Source organism: Ylistrum balloti, unplaced genomic scaffold, assembly GCF_031769215.1.
Source record: "Ylistrum balloti isolate Yb309-2 unplaced genomic scaffold, AGI_CSIRO_Ybal_v1 Utg369702, whole genome shotgun sequence".
In the NCBI taxonomy this organism is placed as follows: domain Eukaryota; kingdom Metazoa; phylum Mollusca; class Bivalvia; order Pectinida; family Pectinidae; genus Ylistrum; species Ylistrum balloti.
In genome coordinates this window covers 765,835-771,878 of record NW_026781932.1, presented here as the reverse complement: position 1 = coordinate 771,878, position 6,044 = coordinate 765,835, and positions in this window count along the sequence as shown.

Genomic DNA, 6,044 nt, shown 5'->3' with positions numbered 1-6,044 from the left:
TTAACTGTTAGTTTGTGTTTCTGGTGACGTTACACGTATGCTTGAGGCTTCTCTTGTTGTTTGAAAGAACACACACGTAATCAGGCGAGTTAAACGTGCTGTTGAGGAGTTACACATGGCTTTTGGTGGTAATGATTTTTATTATAATTTCACCCAAGAATGTAAGGCACGAAAAACTGACAGAGACATGAAATTCCACGAGAACCTGTTCAGCTTGTAATGAAAATTTAAGGAGGTACAAGGTTTGAGTGGAAGAAAAAGCATGGACTCGTGGCCAGTACGTGGTGAACCCTTGACCCAAAGCTAGTGATTGAGATCGTCAGACGCCACCGCGGCAACAGTCGTTAAATCTTAAACTGGTTGAAAATGGTAAACGATAGAATGCTGAAATCATGTTTGCTCCCAAAGACGGTATTACGATACGTAATTTCACAAAGAATTCATTATTACCTACGACACAAATCACATAAATTTCTAAAAGTACTCGCCTCTAAGCGTCATTGAAGTTAATTATGATATCTCGTTTATAGGAAAAAGAACCACAGATTGATTTAAATGTATTTTACAGATTTTTCATCCTTCTAGGAATTGTCAATAATGCTGGACCTTAAAGTATGGCAATCTAGCAGGTTTCAGAAAAATCCAAATATATCATTAGAAAAAAAAACGTTGATATATGGACGGTAAGGTACATTGACCCCAATCTTTTAATACACTTTGTAATTGTCAATAATGGAAGTTTTTAAACGAATGTTAGATCCGTTTAATATATCCTTTATTTTTATTATAAAATTAATTACGAACAAACAAAATTACAAACACAGTGGAATTTGGGAACAAGTTACGGTACATACACAAATCAAAACTCAAAATTAGTGACTTAATAATTGTTTTTTTTTTTTTTTTTTTTTTTTAGAAATGAAGGTTATGTGTACAGATATTCGTGGATATTGACAGATAGAAAGATAGTAAAGAAATATAAAATGGGGCTAAAAACGCGGTGTATCGGACGGAGTTGGAAGTTACCCACACCAGGGGGAAGAAATTCTATATATGGAGCAAGTAGTTGTTTAATGGGCAAAATGTATCAAATACTTAATACTAAATAATAAAGTGTTCGTTGGTTTCGTTTGCTTTCGTACAGGAAAACATCGAACTATCAACAGAATTGAATAAGAAAAAAATCTTAGGAGCCATTCCGAGATTTAATGAACCAAACGTCCGTAGTTATTCAGTTTACATTTCATCAAAGAGTGTTCATCGTTATCGGTATTTTTTTCTAAAATGTCAATAAATAAGTAGCTAAGTAGTGCTTATCGTTTTCATATCTTTCTAAGTCATCCTTAATTCGGTAAGTTAAAAAAATTCTAAGTCGGGAATCCAATCTTCAAACAGGTAATAGATGCTATGGATTCCATTCCAATTCAAGACCTATTTCTAAAATAGGGTTTTAGTCAAGAGCTATGCAGGCATGGCGTAGGGGATCAGAATGAACAGTTAGGTAATACTGATTTAAACCTTGGTAAAACTACAGATTTGTTTTACATTCCATGTCCGATGTGATTGAGATCCAGTAGAGTAAGCTACACGAGAAGACCTTAGTGTTTTTCGATCAAGTGATAATTTTTAACCCGCTCCCCATTCCTTACAATGATGTGCAGGAATTTACCTATGACGTACAATGGGTTTTGCATTGTATCATGTGACATCTGCACATGCAATACAACTTGTATAATGTGGTTCGACATTTTGTTCGGGACCTCTTTTATTGTGTTAGAATATTTGTTTGTATCATTTTGTCAGCTCACCTGACCGGTTTTTTTTATACCATGGCGCGGCGTCCTTGGTCCGTCGTCATTTTTTGTCCATTTACACAACTTCGTCTCAAAAACCAACAGGCCAAATGTCATGATATTTAACTGAAGGGTTGCTGGGATGAAGCCCGACAAAGGCTGTGAAATAAATGACATTGAGCCTTATTCAAGATCACAAGGATCGAATTTGCTAATACTTTACAGCAACTTCTGATGATTAATCAGAAGGCGTAGAAGCATGATATTTGGTTGAAAGATTCATACTGTACTATGAATTACTACAAAGTTTGCAAAACAAAATACCTCGATCTATATTCAAGGTCACAAAGGTCAAATTTGTGAAAACTTTAAAATGGTTTTTGATTATTAACCAGAAGGCGCAGATTTGTGGTATGTCTTTATGATGAAAATTTACAAAGTCAAAATTGTCAAAACCCATAAAAGTCTTCTTCTGAAAAACCAAAAAGCCTGATAAGAATGACATGGAATGACCTTGATCTGTATTCACGGTCACATGGATCTAGTTTGTTAAAACCTTTTAACAATTTCTTCTGACCAACTAAAAGGCCCACAAATATATTTGGCTGATAGGCTCTTAGCATGAGTTGCTACAAATTTTGCGAAAAGTAATGACCTCGGGCTCTACTGCAGGTCACGAATGTCAGATTTGTTAACACCATGAAACAACTACTAATGATAAACCAGAAAGCGCAGAAGCGTGATATTAAGCCCATAGGTTCATATTGAAAATTATTATAAAATTCGCGAAAAATAATAAACTTGAGTCATGGTCACATGGATAAAATTTGTTAAAATCTTAAAACGACTTCAGATAATTTACTAGAAGGTCCAGAAGCATGATATTTGGCTAACAGGTTTTATCATGAAGCCAGATAAAGTTTGCGAAAGGAGAAAAGAAATGACCTTGAACCAGATTTCAGCTCACTGCTCGTCAAAGCCTTAAAAAATCTTCCTGGTTAACCGAAAAGTCGAGAAGTATGATATTTAGCTCATGTGTTCCTTGTTTGAATCTCAGCAAAGTTTGCAAAAAAGAATTACCTTGAACCATAGTCACGGTAACTAGTGTCAAATTTATAAAAACCTGTAAAAGACTTCTTCGAATAAACCAAAAGTCCGAGATGCATGAGGTCTGGTGGAGATGTGTTTCTAGGTCAAAGCCTGAAAATGTTGAGAAGAATCGATTGGATGTGCCCATTTTGAATGTCAATGATGTATGTTTAGTGTATTTGTGATGAATGTTGATTGTATTTTAGATGAACATCGAGCACCAGGTGAGTTATGTAGGCCCATTGGACCTCTTGTTTAAATCTTAATTCACATTGATATACTGGTTTACGTCATCACAAAGTTCTGTTATTCAACCAATCATTTCAATATGTGTATTATTTTGTTGTCATCAGCACAATTGTTGGAAAACAAGTGTAAATGCAGTAATGTTAGCTTATACGGGAACATTGCGAATTGACTACCGTATTTCATAAATGGTGAAATCCGTGGCCACTGTTGTTGCCTTTAGCTCTTATCATATAATTCGAATGTGAATCATTGATACAGATAACACTCAAGTCAATGCTTTTGGAAGATAATCTCAAACTCAAGAACAAAGGCCCGTGGTTGGGGTCAACTTTCCAGATACATTGGTACGATGTCTACAGAAGTATTGTTTCTTTTAATTTCCTCTGTCATGAATAAGCTATTGTCGAAAAGAATTCCCCTTCATGTCGCAAGCGTAGTGCAGACCACTGCTGAGAGTACTGGCACAGGAGATGACTCGGATGCCCTCTGGTCTAACACAGGTAAGCCATTGTAGTTAAAATTATAAATTTACAAATTATTCAACTTCACATTCCTCCCGATGTAATGTTGCAAAGGGTTTACCAAAACAACAAGAAAATATCAACATGTCAACATAATCGTCATTCAAACTCGAATTCAATAAAACTAGGACAAAATATGAAGCAAAGAAAGATTTTACATAGAGGCTCCTGAAAAAGTACAAGGAAAATAAGACCAAGTGCTCCGGAAGAGTAAGCGTCTTCTGCTTCATCGACGAAACACCTGCAAAATATTACGTTTAATCGCATGGTCGCACAGAGCGTTTTGTTGATGTTGATTTCCAAACTATACTGAAACTCAGGTTAAGACGATCAATTTAGTCAAAGTTATGATATTTGCAGCGTTAGAGGCATCAATTTCGAATTTCTCGGACTCAAGCCCTGATTTATTTTTAATAGGACTCAAATGATACCTTCTTGTTTTCTCTTCGTTCATTAAACTTAGAAATCCTTCAATCACTTTTTTTCAATTAGCACAATATTGACAGGCTCGAACAACAGACCGTTGTGCAACGCGCAGTCAAATACATTGCTTCTATCCTTACTTTAAGTCTCAATATCTAAATTTCCCTGAGTCAACTTTCACAAAACCAATTATATATTCAATAATTGCATTCAGTTTTTCGGTTACTGTTAATTAATTACCGCTTTTTGGTAAAGATAGAATGATGTGAAAAAAATATACTACTGTCCTTTGCGAAGAATGTCGTAGTGTCATCAACTTCGTAATATTATCCGACCAATTCCGTCATTAAACTCCACGAAAGGAAATGTCATTAAATTACTAATGAACCACGTGATTTCCTAAATCAATTTCGGTCATGCGCACTGATAACGGAAATCGTAATAATACCAAGTTGTGTTCGTGACTTCGCCTTGAAACACATGGCGAATCTGCAAACAATTAATGATGCAGACAAACCGAGAACAGAGATGCACGGTGCGAGGCACTAACGGGAATATCGAGATACAACAAGATGGCTCTGTTCATGTGTATAATAGGCCCATATGAGACCAATTAAAAAGTTCACAAAGAACTCTCATTTGATTTGATGACAAAGAATACATCTCGATCCATCCATTAATTGCCTTCTGTTGACATTCAATATGTATAGATTTCAACTTGAAAATAAACACCATGAGATTTCATAAACTCCGCATTGCTACTACCAAGTTTTCTGTCTCTGGGATTCTTCCTGATACTAGAGTTGTCCACCCCAAAAACGTCTGAGCTATCGACATTGAAACTGTAGAAATGTAAACAAATCTATCTTTTCGTCAGTATTTCTATACTAGAAATAAAATTTACTTGTCCATAAAACCCATCTGTAACATACTACACAGCATATATATATGCACATGTATGTTTACAACTATCGTATATATACTCACTAGGACAATCATTTCCCTTTATTGTTCGACTTTCTGTTTTTCTTTCATACGAATGTGAACTAATGGAAGAAAATACCGTTCTAGGTCAATCAAGATCACGTTTGGTATAACCTTACTACACTCGCTGTCCCTGCTAAAAATGAAGACTTTTTCTGAAACATCAACACCTGCCGATTTCCTCTATTTTTTATTTGATGACTCTGATGTCCCAAATTTTAGAATTCTTTTCTCAGTTTATTAATGCTTTCCCTCTCTGCGTCACAATGTATTTACCCATTACAGGTGATTTGATATCCCAAGGCTTGTTACAATTTCATGGACAGGTGTGAACTATTGACGGACAAACAAAACATAGAACACCAGGTTTGGAGACATGCAGTCAATTAAAATGTTGTTCCATGCCTCTTGGTATCATTTTAACTATCATGGCTTCTATTTTGAGAACGTGACATGATATGGAATTGAGTTTTTCTTAAATGGAAAAAGACATGGATGCACTCTTTTAATTGATGTTAAGCGATAATAACGGATTCCGTTTCCGTTTTATTCTAATGTTATGCCATCGCAAGATCCAGGAATATTCAATATATGAACCAACCAGTGCTGATGTTTCAGCAATTCCTGTTGTGACTTTGATTGATAATAATTATCAAATTACAGTCAACACTGATGGTTGACTTCAGTCTCCGAGGTTTGCCGTAATCTGCACAATACATTCAATCCATGAACTGTTGCTCGGTCCAGAAAGAAAGTACACATGTATTTGATATTCCTTTTCAGTTGTCAAATGATGAAATGCATTGAATGGTTTGGGTTAATGCACTTCTTCAGTTGCTTTTTAAATTTATTTTTGACCAATTTCCATTTTCCCCAGTCGTCCCTAGTTTTATCAGTTTAGGCTCTTTGCATTACTGGCGAGTCCTAGAAGGACAAAACAGCTGTACAATGCAGTATAATTCATTGTTTTACTTCATCTCATTCT